The sequence below is a fragment of the Chionomys nivalis genome, chromosome 7, assembly GCF_950005125.1.
Source record: "Chionomys nivalis chromosome 7, mChiNiv1.1, whole genome shotgun sequence".
NCBI lineage: Eukaryota > Metazoa > Chordata > Mammalia > Rodentia > Cricetidae > Chionomys > Chionomys nivalis.
The window spans coordinates 28,875,981-28,889,551 of NC_080092.1; the positions used below are offsets into that span (position 1 = coordinate 28,875,981).

Here is a 13,571-nt window from a genome sequence, read left to right on the forward strand (position 1 = left end):
AGATTAGGAAACTGTCATATTGGGGAGATCTACAAACACCTAGAAACCAGAAAATATTTTCCCCACCTGCCCAGGTACCCAGCTAGAAGATACATACACCGATGTCCACAGATATACATAAACATATATTTATATAAGAAGGAAAATATTATGTGAATATACATTAAAATAATAAAACAAAACAATTAAAAGGGAGATTGTCCCATTAGGATAAAATGGGGTTGGCTGTTGAGTGAGCAAAACCCAAGAGTATGGCCTGCTTTTCTATCTTGGGTATAGCAGAGTGTGGCAAAAAGCTGTGTGGGCACAGAAGGTGGCCATGGCAGGATACAGCTCCATGGAGACCGGTGCCCTGTGGATTAGAGCCCCTTCAAACCTCAGAACCAGCTGAGCAGGAAAGCAATTATTCATGCTCATCTTACAGGTATTCCAGAGTGTTCCACGATGGGCCTTGCAACCTCTGCTGAGTGCACTGGGCAAGAAAGATTCTGCAGGAACAGTCTACATAGACAAAGGTCAGGGTTCCCAGCTGTCAGCCTTACGGGAACCACTTGGAGCTGCTTTTAGGGGATAACCTACACTGGGGATTCTTAAACATTTTCTCCTGTGATCTCTTTCAACCCAAGAAATGTTGACCAAACTATGGGTATGTAGAGGCATAAACAACAGGTATGCAAATCAAACGTTTACTGGTATCTCCATGGGATCTGACACCCTCTTCTGGTTTCTGTGAACATTATCTACATGTAGTTCACACACACACATGCAGGCAAAGCACCTATATACAGAAAAATAGATATATTTTTTAAAACATTGCAATTTATAACACATACCAGGACCAAACATGGGCCAAGGTGGTTCCAGGCAGAGTGTACCAGTGTTGTGTGTTGAGATGGCATGGGATGTGCAAAGTGTTTGTGTGTCCATAACCCAGGCTGCCAGTGGAGCTGCACGATGCAAGCTCCATGGGTGCTCCAGAAACACCTCCGACTCATTATGTTTAATTTTGGCTGCAGCATATTCAGGTGGCCAGATTTGTTTCTTGACCCATTGGGGGTTCTGACCCACAGTCTAAGAAGCTGGGTTGACACCAATCTATAGAATAAAGTCATAGGCTTGGAGCCGTCCATACACTAAGAGAGCAACAAACCGAATATACACACTGAAAGAGAACCATTCAAGATAGGGAGAGGTCCAGGAACTTGGGCAATTGAGTGCAGGGCCAAGAACTCCCACTGCACCACATCCTGTAAAAGCATCACCAATACTGTGGTACACAGGACGGAAGCCACATACTGTCGGGATGATTCTGGAACGGGGAGAGATGGAAGGGAACGATACCCTCTTGTCTGTGAGAATCTCCCTCTGAGCATCATTTCCTTTGGGCCTCACTGAACCTGCACGTTGTTTCCTCGTGCTATGTATGGCAGCTTCCCATAGCCATTTGCTATGTTCTCTCCCCTGCTCTGACTAGGTTCCTTGAGAGGAGGCATAGGTCCAGATCACATCCAGTGTCTCCGGTAACAACACAGCTACAACTCAAGGCTCTTGCGTGTATTAGGGGTCATAACATGTATCTGATGTTGTCAGCTGGTGGAGAAAAACCACACCTTCTTCTGACAAAAGAACTAAAGAAAGAAAGGAGGAAAGAAACCAAACAAATAAAAAAGCCCAAGTCGTATGGAGAACGTTCTTAACCCAATAAAGAACACGCGATAAAGAGCAATGATTGCGGGGAGGGGGGTAGCCAATATCAGATTTAATGAGGGAAAAGGAATACTTTCTCCCTAGGACCAAGACAGATCACCTGCTCCTACCTTTATAGTGAGTGTCATCCTAGAGAGTGTAGCTACAGGAGAAAATTAAATAAAAGGAGCCAGATTAGAAAGGAAGCTGGAAAAAATAAGGGGGCGAGGAATCCGTAGGAGGCTGATGAGATGGCTGAGCAGCCCCTGCCTGCTGTCAAGCCTGAGGACCTGAGTCCAACCTCTGAGAGACACATGGCAGAAGGAGAGAACTGATTCCGGCTGGTGGTCCTCTGACCTCCACAAACTTGTATGGCACACACGGACAAAGAGCCCATAAATAAATAATAAATACATAAACTATAATAAAAACTAAAAGCTTGTAAATGAACATCCATAACAACATTATCCACAACAGTCCAAAAGTATAAGCATTCCACAGACCGAGAGATAAAATCAGTACCACTGTACAACGTGATCTTATTCAGCAACAGGAAGGACTTTAGTTCAGATACATGCTATGACCCCTAATACACGCAAGAGCCTTGAAAATATGATGCTAAAAACAAGAGGCTCCACACTGTGTGATCCCATTTGTACAGTGTGTCTAGACGATCTATGGAGACACAAAACAGACTTGTGGTTGACTAGGGCTGGGTTGGGACGGAATCAGTGATATGACTTAACAACATGAGGTCTCTTCCGGGAATGCCAAATACGTTCTAAAATTATCTGAGATTGTGGTTGCCCAGGTTTGTGAGTTAACTACAAATTACGGAAGTGTATGGTCTAAATGGTGAACTGTGAAATATTTCGTATGTCTTAAATGTGAAATATTTCGTATGTCTTAAAGTTAAGACACTCACTCCCAAACTTAGTATTTTTATGAACCTATGAGTACAGCATGTACAAGTGGGGTACAGAGAGAGCTACAGATGGAGCAGAAGACAGGGGAGGGGATAAGCAGACTAACAGACAACCCCACCCTTCCCCATGGAGCAGCCCCTAAACTGACTTTTTGCCTCTCCCCTGCCTGGTTGGTTGCTGTCTGCTTGAGAGGGTCTCACTACGAGTCCAAGCTGGCCTGAAGCTCACAGCAGGTCACCAGCCTCACCTCCGTGGTACACACCACGCCACCCACTGCCCTGCTCCTACATCTGCTCTGCTGTGGAGAAAAGCTTCTCAGATGACAGGAAACTGCCGGAGCAGAGGGCTGATACGTTCTGAAGTTCAAATTAAATGAGAAAGGAGGAGTTATCCAACAGAGTGCCCCTCCCAGTGATAAACAAAACTGGGGCCCAGACAAGGTTCTTGCATGCAGTGATGGGGCGGTGCAGGGACTGCACTAGCCCAGCAATCCCGAAGACAGAGTCTGATGTAGCAACTGACATTTAACTTGACATTAAGAAAAAAAAATCTGATTTTTCCAATAAAACAAAACACCAAGCAAGAAAAGAAATATAACATCTCTTAAGCCTTCTGCTCTCATCAATGGTACACCTTAATGAAATAGACGCGTTACATGTGATTTGATTAAAGCAGAGATCTTAATAGATTGGGAACATGGTGTGATTTAAAAAAAAAAGTGAATCTCTTCGATCCATATTGATCGCCATGCACAAAACTCAAGTCCAAGACCTCAACATAAAGCCAGCCACACTGAGCCTCATAGAAGAGAAAGTGGGAAGTACACTTGAACGCATTGGCACAGGAGACCACTTCCTAAATATAACCCCAGTAGCACAGACACTGAGAGAAACAATTAATAAATGGGACCTCCTGAAACTGAGAAACTTCTGTAAAGCAAAGGACACGGTCAACAAGACAAAACAACAGCCTACAGAATGGGAAAAGATCTTCACTAACCCCACATCGGACAGAGGGCTGATCTCCAAAATATACAAAGAACTCAAGAAATTGGTCATCAAAAGAACAAATAATCCAATAAAAAATAGGGTACAGACCCAAACGGAAAACTCTCAACAGAAGAATCTAAAATGGCTGAAAGACACTTAAGGAAATGTTCAACATCCTTAGTCATCAGAGAAATGCAAATCAAAACAACTCTGAGATTACATCTTACACCTGTAAGAATGGCCAAAATCAAAAACATTGTTGAGAGGTTGTGGGGTAAAGAGAACACTCCTACACTACTGGTGGGAATGCAAACTGGTCCAGCCCCTTTGGATATCAGTGTGGCGATTGCTCAGAAAATTAGGAAACAACCTACCTCAAGACCCAGCAATACCACTTTTGGGTATATATCCAAAAGATGCTCAATCATACAAGGACATACACTCAACTATGTTCATAGCAGCTTTGTTTGTCATAGCCAGAACCTAGAAACAACCTAAATGCCCCTCGACTGAAGAACGGATAAGCAAAATGTGGTACATTTACACAATAGAGTACTACACAACAGAAAAAAAATAATGACATCTTGAAATTTGCAGGCAAAAGGATGGATCTAAAAAACTTTATTTTGAGTGAGGTAGCCCAGATCCAGAAAGACAAATATCATATGTACTTGGAAAACCAGCCGACAGCTCACAATCACAGAGAATCTAGACAACAATGAGGACCCTAAGAGAGACATACATGGATCTAATCTACATGGGAAGTAGAAAAGGACAAGATCTCCTGAGTAAATTGGGAGCATGGGGATCATGAGAAAAGGCCGAAGGGGAGGGGAGAGGAAGGAAGGGGAGTATAAAAAAATATATAGCTCAATAAAGACAACTAAAAAAGAAAACAAAATGAAAAGAGACAAGCCCAGAGTGTGAACACAACATGAGGCTGGATATAGCTACTCAAAAAAATAGCCCCCAGGGGGATCCCCGCTCTGCAGGGTTGTCCTGGCCTACAAGTCTTTCAATTGCTTAGTTTTCAAAAGCAAGTGTATGTATCGCTTTGAGCAGAATTTTAAAATTTACTCTGAAAGACAACCCACAGACCTCCTTGCTAACAGTTGAGACACCTGGCCAGTACACAGCACTGGCTGGCTAGGCAGTGCCTCACTGCCTGTCCCCTGGGACCAGAAGCTCTGTCACCTGCAGCGTCTCTGTTCTCAGGGGATCTAAGGGTGGAGCCAAGGAGCATAAATCAGCCTCCACTTGAACATCTGCAGAAAGCCTATCTAGCCTTCTTATTTTTCTACGAGGATTCGGAGAAAAAGACCTCATTGGGCGGGGCAAAGGGACTTGGCATTTCATTGGCCATTTTTCTCAGCTGCTTCTGGTTGCAGCGGGGTTCTGGAAGGCTTTTTGGTGACAACCAAAAGTGAAAAAATGCCACAAGCTCAGAGCCACGGTCCTCAGTCCTTTATGGAGGGGAAGTCATTCCTCCATGGTGCCCAGTTGATTGCGCCCTCACTAGGGATTACCGCAAGCTGCCACAGTGAGATTTGTACGTGTGGAGGGGAGCAGGCTTTCAGAAGCTCCGGCTAAAGGAACCCAAGAGGGGACTTTCAGGGTCAAGCACCATGCGGTATTGGTTGATTAGGGATTCTTTGGGGGTTGGTCTCTAGGTTGGCGGATGCCTTTTTTGCTGTGGACCTGCAGCGGGAACGTGGCTCCAACTGAGGCTGACGTGGGCTCCCAAGTCACATTCACTGACTCTACAGAAGCCAGCTTCTCTGTGACATATGGTGCTTGGGATCTGGGAGGACAGCGCACTAGGGAAAGTGCCTACTAGGCAAGCATTCTGAACGGAATTTGGTCTCCAGTGCCTATAAAAATAAAAAGTGAGCCTGGTGGCTGCTTGCTTCTAACACTAGTGCTGGGGATTGGAGACAGATGAGTTCTTGGGGTTCACTAGTCAGACAGTTGAGCCTAATTGGTGAGCTCTGGAACCACGAGAAACCCTGTCTCTATAATGATGATGATAAGGATATCAAAACAAAGTGGACAACATCCAGGAGTGACATCCATGGCTGCACAGTTGACCTCTGATCTCCATATGCACAGACATACATATGCTTGTGTGGCTATACACATACACACACACACACACACAAGAAAATATGGAGGCTGGTGTGCTAGTAGCCTCAACCATGACGTCAGAATCTGTGTTGTAGAGGTTGCTACAACTCACAGCTAAAGCACCGAGGCCTGCCAATGGGCTGCATTTTATTATGCATGAGGAGAAGTTTCAAAGTGTCCCCATCGCATCACTGATAATGAGCTTGTCCCTTGTGTGAAGTATGGTACTGAAACAATGTGTGCTATTGATCACATGACCACTGCACATCACATGTACATGAAAAAAGAAAGAAAAGGAGAAAGAAAATGGAAAACCCCAACCAACCAGTTAAGAATCACTGAATTTGATCTTCTCTCCCTGGGCCTTTCTAACCCGTAGGCAAATAATTCTGATGCTAGCTGGGACATTCACCTCCATTTAAGGACCATTCTTAAAGCCACACTTCCGCAGCTTGGACCACCTGCCCAGGGTGGCCAGAGTGTATGGGGTCATCAGTCTGCTCAAGGACGTCCCGGCTATGTGCATTTGCTCAAACTACTGCCACGGCTTTGTGGCTTGTTCCCTCCTCTTCTCAAACCCTACCCTGTGTCGAGGCCCAAGTCTAGACCAACCTATTCTGAATGCATAAGGGAAACGTGGCTTACATATGTCAAGAAATAGTTTTTCTAGCCATAAAAACGAAATCACGTCAAAAGCAGGAAAATGGATGCGACAGAAACTCACCATATTACGAGAATTATAAGTCAGTTTCAGACAAGATAAATATCACACGTTTACTCTCATTTGTGGGTCCTAGACTTTATACAGATGCATAAAATCTCATAGGAACAGACAGGCACGAGAGTAGAAGCGAAACTGTTTGGAGGAACAAAGGGGACGAATATGGAGGAGGGGGAGGAGAAAGGTGAAGGTGAGTGAGGGAACCATGCTACAAGTGTGTTACATACTTACATGAAAACGGCCTTACATAAGTCAGTTTAACAAAACAATGATAAACAGGCCAGCTGGCTTCGCTGCAGCCATCAGCAGAACTCACAGCTGAAACCCACCGCCTCCCGTCCCATCCCAAACTGCTTCACCCTGTTAGAGACTCTCCAGCCACCACTGATACCATGAATAGACTTCCTTTCTGGATTTGACGCCTTGAACTAGAGCAGAGGGAGCAGCACTGGGCACTGCAGAGTTCATTGCTGTTTAATGATTTGCTGTCTGTGTGAGCCAGTGACCCAAATGCATGCCCTCTGGTTAAAAGAAAAAATAATGAAAAGAAAAGGGAAAGTGAAAATATACCATGGTCCCTCAAGGCACCCTATCTACAGAAGTTTTCCTCATCTAAGAGTCTAAGAAAACGTTTGTAGATGATTCTTCCATCGAATGCCCCTCTTGCTCATTTTAAGGAGTGTCTCTCTATCTCCTTCCTACACGGAGCTGTGACGGACGGGAGGTCAGAGGGAGACTTTTCGATTTTAATTCTTACCTCGCCATTCGTGCTTTGTTGAAGTCAACCCGAAAGCACCACATTTTAAAAGCACAAATTGAAAAGAGCTCTCGGTATCTCTCACATGGAGATAATGACTCTATGATGAGGGGTCTGCCCTGCATGTTCTTTGATCTCCTGGGCCTTCAGGGAAAGCTGGGCAGTTCTCTCAGTCAGCCCCAGCTTGCTTCTTAGTCCTCTCAGAGGAAACTGGTCCAAACTGAGGGAGTCTCCTTTCCTAATCAGCCTGCTACCTTGAGTTTCTGTGGAAAGCCTCACATTCTATCACAGTTTATCATTGCTGTCCATGTGACAGGATTTAAACTGGAAAGTCTACCCTCAGTGTTGAGTGAGGGGCGCCATCCCATGGGCTACAGTCACGGAATAAATAAAAAGGAATAACAACAACAATAGTAATAGTAATAATAATAATAATAATAATAATAATAATAATAATAAGAAGAAGAAGAAGAAGAAGAAGAAGAAGAAAGCTGAGCACTGGCATTCATCCTTCTCTACTTCCTGACTGGGGATGGGATGTGACAGCTGCTTCACACTCCTGCAGCCATGATGGACTTTAGTCCTTTAAACTGTGAGCCAAAGGAACTCCTTCCTCTCTTCAGTTGCTTTGATCAGTTATTGAAAAAACTGAAGAAAAGTAAGTCAGTTGACAACCACACAAAACTCCCTCTATCCCACCTAGAGACAGAAGCCCAAGCACCTCTACTCTGAGAAGACTGGCCACTGAGGCCATCACCGGATCAAAAGGCCCCACTGGTGAGGTCATCACTAGGTCTCTTCCTCTGGAAAGTCCTAGTTGCTTTTCTCTGTCATCACACTGCCTCTGAGCTGACATGAGGCTTTCAGAACGTCACCCAGGCAGAATGAGCCCTGCAGGAAAGTCTGCTGCACTCGGCCCTGCCCTCTGCCACCATTTATCTAAAGCATGTGTTCTCAACTCACTCCTGTCACCAGGATCTGAGAAGCACGGCCGAAGTGGATGTCTTCTGAGGTACATCTCACACCCACAGTCCTTGGTACAATGGCCATAGCTACGAAACTACCGCCCAGACTTCTGCATCCTGAGCGCCATCCCACACACACCGTGTGGATCCTGGAGTGTCTCTATACAGATAAGGGCCTCACAGAACCTGTGGACCTGGACCACAAAGTGCCTTTCAGTTCCTTTTTGGCTCCATGGTAGAGGGAAGCCACAGATTCAACTCTTACAACAGACACTCAAAACACACTTAATAAAGAGTCCCTTTAGGAATGGAGGCAGCCATCCAAAAGAACCATGCTCCTCTTTCCATGACTTCTTCTCCAACTAGGGGTTCACAGACATTATCTCATCCCGGGGGCTCTGGTGGTGACAGACAGGTAACAGGGTGAGCAGACTGCTTTCCAGTGCTCCACTGAAGTCAGAGAAGGCAGTGGCCATGTTAAAGGTACAGAGACAGGAGAAATCCCCCGTCCTAAGTCCACTGCGCTGCTCTGTCTGGCCCCGGAGTAACGCCGAGCTTGCCCTTGACATTTTGGTTTGGTTGCAAAATGCTGAATACACACAGAGGAAGAAGTTCTTCCTGGACTCCGTGTGCTGAAATGTGAGAGTTGCCTCTGCTCACTTGCCCCCACCCCTTTCCTCCTGCCTACTCAAGTTCGGCCACACTCATTTTCAGTAGCTGCCAGGTGAAGCCCTGGCCAACACCTTGTCTGATCACATGCCTGGCCAATGCCTTTGGCACACACCGCCATTGATCCAGCAGACCAACTCCCCTTGAAAAAGCAAGATGCACGTAAGCCCCAGAGGTGGAGAGGTTAGAGAGGGCTGGGAGTTAGCTGTACACATGAACTGGATTCTTGATGATCTTTTAAATCATGTATCGCAGCACTGAAGATATAAATAAGGGAGTGTCTGTGTGCCACACATTCTGTTCGGCATGCTCGTGCATCCCTCTTTTAATAAGAGCATCCAGAGATGTCCCGGCCCCTCCCCCACCACAGCTGGCCTCCCATTCACAGCCTACAAGGCGAAAACTGCCTGCTGCCTTCCCTTTTCACTAAACACCTCCAGCTACAAATGCAAGGCCATCGGCTGGACCCTAGATATGGCTTTGCTTCTTGACACGACAAGGCCAAAGGCCTTTCACAGAGGCTCCAATGAGGTGACTGGCGTCTGCTTTTGTCAACTGTAAGTGAATAATTAATACTTGCCAGTAAAGAAACAGACTCATTGTTACAGTGGCCACATGGAGGCTACAAAAAGGCCATTTTGTGAAGCGCTGGGTAGAACCCTGGGGCAAACAGCGGCCCAAAGAAGCCTCTTGGAGCATGGAGGCTGAGGCTGAACTGGGAAGACAGGAGCCCTTTACTGTTCTCCAGCAACACTGGGCCCAATGCTAATTAGCTCGTTGCCTATTCATCACGTAATTTAGCTTTCAGGTTGATGACAGTCTCAGAGGCCCACTGAACAGAGAGGGGGCACAATAATCAGAGGGTACATGTCCTGTTACTGGGGCCCTGTACTACTTGTTAAATTACTTCTCCATGTGATCTGATTGAGCAAAGGTCTCCAAATCAAGACAGCTGTATACCGCCACCTTTGGCCTGATGCCTAAATTGGGCTTTTCCTTTCCATTTTCCACCACACAGCAAACAAGGCAGTCTTGGGTTCCTATACAGCCAGTTGGATCTGACCAGGAGATATAATAAAGAAGCTTACTGAGCTAATGCCACTGGCCCGGGGCTCAGCAAGAAGAAGCACCCAGAGGCACACTGGCTTTATATGCAGCAGCATGCTCTTGTGGCCTGGTAAGAGTCAGGGCAGATGGCAGCTAGCTTTGGTGAGGAACTCTCTATGGGAAAATTTCACACCCCACAAGTAGACACTGGTGAGCAACAAAAGCCTTCTGGTTACAGTAACCCCTGACCTATTGCCACAAACTAACTAACACTCTCTCTCTCTCTCTCTCTCTCTCTCTCTCTCTCTCTCTCTCTCTCTCCCTCCCTCCCTCCCTCCCTCCCTCCCTCCCTCCCTCCCTCCCTGCTCTCCAGGCCATAGCAGCCCTGACTCAGAATGAAGCCGACAGCTGCTAGATATGCCATTTTGGTGACAGGATCACTCCCACATCTAGCTTACATCTGAAAGTCAACCATGAGAGATATCAAATATTTTGCCTTCAGCTTTGCTTGTCTCCCATCCTCAGCTTCCTTTCTGATCCCATGACTTCGGAGGCACCTGCTCTGCATCCAATAGGAAAACTTTTTGTATTTAGCTCTTCAAGATAAACACCACTCACTGGCTCCTTTCTCAAGCAAGTTTGACAGGAGAGAAGGAACACACCGAGCATTTTGTGAAGGGGGAGAAGGTTCCGGAGGGGGTATGGTAGTGGGGACAACTACCTCAAGGGCTTTACAATCCTGACTAGACATGAATCTATATTTTCGTCTTCCAACAAGAGAGGGGGTGCATTGAATGCTAGGTACGGGTTCCAGCAGGGCCCGTGCCCAAGAGTAAGACTGGTTACTTCCTGCCCTAAGGGGCGGGGGCAAGAGGTAGAAATGGTAGTTGAGCAGCCAATAGGCTCTTGACTTGAGCCCCTGCCTGCGGTTTGTCCCCAGGTCTTCCTGCCCAACTGTGGAGCTGTGGCCACTAAGAAACTGGACAAGCCAAGTTCAAAGTCAGGTTTCCTAATTAAGGAAGCACCTGGACGGTTGCGATAGAAAACCATCATTTGGCTGGACCATCCTCCCTGCCCCCACTCTTACCACAGGCTACTCCTTCCCTTCCTGTGCACACAGGAGGGTTTACCTCCCTCAGGTGATATGACCATCACTCACAACAGACAGGTGGGAAGTTACACGTGAAGAAAATCTTGCCTCCTAGGCTTCCCTCATCCTACCTCCTCCCTCCCCCACAGTGAGCCGAGAGAGAGGTGCTAGCATAGGCCAGAACGCTTCGAAGCAGGTCAGCCATTCCTCCCGGCTCATTAGAGCCTTCCTTTCTCAAACCGCGCCGCTGCGGTCCCGGTCCCGCCCGGCTCCAGTTCACCAGGGGTAACCGGTACCCCACAGCCTACCAGGAGGGCCTAGGCGGCTCTAGCTGGCCTTGGCGGAGTGATGGTGGCCGCGACCGCAGAGGCGGGGACTGGTCTCTTCTGTACCTGGGCGCAAGGATGTGCCCCCACCCCCTACCCCCGGCTCGTGGCCCCTACAGGTGCCCCTGGTCCTCAAGACTATCCTTGTCTTCCCTTGGGGTGGGCGGCACTGGCCCAGGCCACGCACCTGCTGCCGCTGCTGCTGCTGCTGCTGCGGACGCCGCGGGGACCTGCGCGCTGTACCGGCGCCTCCTGGGAGACGCTCTCTGCCCAGGGCGCCCGGTACGGCGGAGGGGAGAAGGGGCAGCGCTGGGCCTGCAGCTGGGCCTCCAGGGACCCGGGGCGGCGCAGCCTCGGGCGCCACGCCAAGCGCCCCCAGCGGACTGGGAGAAGTGGCGCCCGCCCCTCGCGCATCCTCAGGAGCGCATCCTCCGCCCAGGCAGCATTTCGGTTCCCGCATCAGCCCCGACATGTCCAAGAGTCCCTTACCTGGGTCGGTGGCAGGTCGAGGTTAGGGGCCCGAGGCTACCGCAGGGCCCCGCGCCGGGGCGCAGGATGCTCAGCCCCGCTCCGCCGCTGCGCCGGCCGCCCGCCGCGCCCCGCCCGCGGCCCCGCCCCTCCGCCCGCGGCGGCTCCTCCCCTGGCCATCGTGCCCGGCCCCTTCGCCGCGGCTGCTGTCACACAAAGAGCCGGAAATGGCTGTGGCGAGGGGCTCCCTCCGCACCCCTGACCTGCAACCTCCTGCTACCAAGGGCTGCGATGGACTCATACCTTCCGGCTTTAGAGCACTCAGCTTCCAGACTCTGGAGGTGGAAAAGGAGGGACGCCTTCTCTGCAGCTGCCTCCATCATTAGAGACACCTGCCACCCCAGAAGGAAGGAAGCTTCGGCTTCATTCGCATCTCCCCAGTGTCAAATTATTTTCAAGTCGTTATTTCTCCATCACATCTTTATCGACTACCTGTTCGGTTCCAAGCATCTTGTCCAGAGCCAAGTATGCACTGGCGTACAATAGAGCCCCTTACCCACTTGGAGCTTATTATCTGCTACCATTAACTGACCTAGCAGATGTCCAGTGACAGCTGGGAAAGTCAGCTAAGGAGCAAGCTGAGCTAGGGGTTGGGCCCTCCCACTAATTGAGCTTGCTCCTTAGTGCTCCACCTGTGGTCAAGAATAACTTCTAGGGCCTGCGGCTTATAGCGTGAAGGCGCTTGCTGCTAAGCCTGAGAGTCTTGTTCAATCCCAGGATCCACATGATGGAAGGAGAGAGAAAGCTCCTGTAAACTGTCCTCTGATCTCCACTCACAAGCACTCACACACATATTCACACCCATGTATACACATGCACTCAATAAGTGAAAGTAATGATTTCAAAATAAAGAGAAATGTCTCCTACTTTTCCATTTCTTAGAGTAGAACCCTGCAGCGGTCATATACTTTTTTAAAGCAAGGGTCTGTTTCAATCTCATCCAGGATGAAATAACTGCCTTGTGGACTAAATCGTGATACACGGACTTTGAAGCAGACCTAGAAAGAAGCTGAGGAAAATCTTAGGGCTTTTCGAGGAATCTGTGCTCTTTGAGATGCAGCCCGGAGTCTCTTAGATAGTCCTGACCTGTAGGCAGGTCAGCATGGTGCTGCTCTGATTGGGAGGTGCAGCTGTACCTGCAACGGAAGGAATAATAGTTGACCTCGGTACCTCTTAGGGGAACTAATCGGAAAGTGCTTGAGACATTGGAGTACGTCTGTAGAAATAAGGAATAAAGGGAAGGGAACCTTCTGCGACGCTTGTTAGAGTTCACAAATTTGGGTGAGCCCAGTTGTTCCCTATAAATGGCTATTGATGAGAAACCACTTTATCCAGGTCTCGGGAAAGTACTTGAGAAGACTTTGATGATCTCACATACTTCCCCAAGTGCTCAGGATTCATGATCCTTTGTGGTTTGCTGTTACATCATTCGTCTAATTTAAATTGCTATTTCAGAAGTGATGACTTACATATATAGCAACACACATACATTTTTCCTCCTCTGATGCCATGTGAGAAAGCTGTGGGGGTGTTTGTGGAGGATGGCTTTAAACACAGAACTCAGGTTTCTTTTTTAATTATTATTCATTTTTTTCACCATGATTGTCAGAATTTTGATCTGCAGTGACTATACATGCTTAGGACTGAGACTCACAATTCGGGGGGTTCATCCTAAAGAGCAAATTATTTGGAGTGTTTTTTGTTAGGAATATTTCTTAAGACAAGCCTCATCGCTGATGCAAA

At 47.9% G+C, this 13,571-nt stretch overlaps 1 protein-coding gene across 3 annotated transcripts in view; it reads right to left on the reverse strand.

Moving 5' to 3' along the window:
* Positions 1 to 11,917, reverse strand: part of Cyfip2 (cytoplasmic FMR1 interacting protein 2) — a 119,743-nt gene extending 107,826 nt beyond the window's left edge. Inside the window, exon 1 of one of the 3 annotated variants that reach the window (XM_057773791.1) lies at positions 11,790 to 11,917. The gene's annotated coding sequence lies outside the window, so the exon portion shown is untranslated. Of the gene's footprint in view, positions 1 to 11,487; positions 11,634 to 11,789 lie in introns of those variants that run through there. The other 2 variants (XM_057773790.1, XM_057773792.1) reach the window with 2 other exon arrangements.
* Positions 11,918 to 13,571: the final 1,654 nt, after the last annotated feature.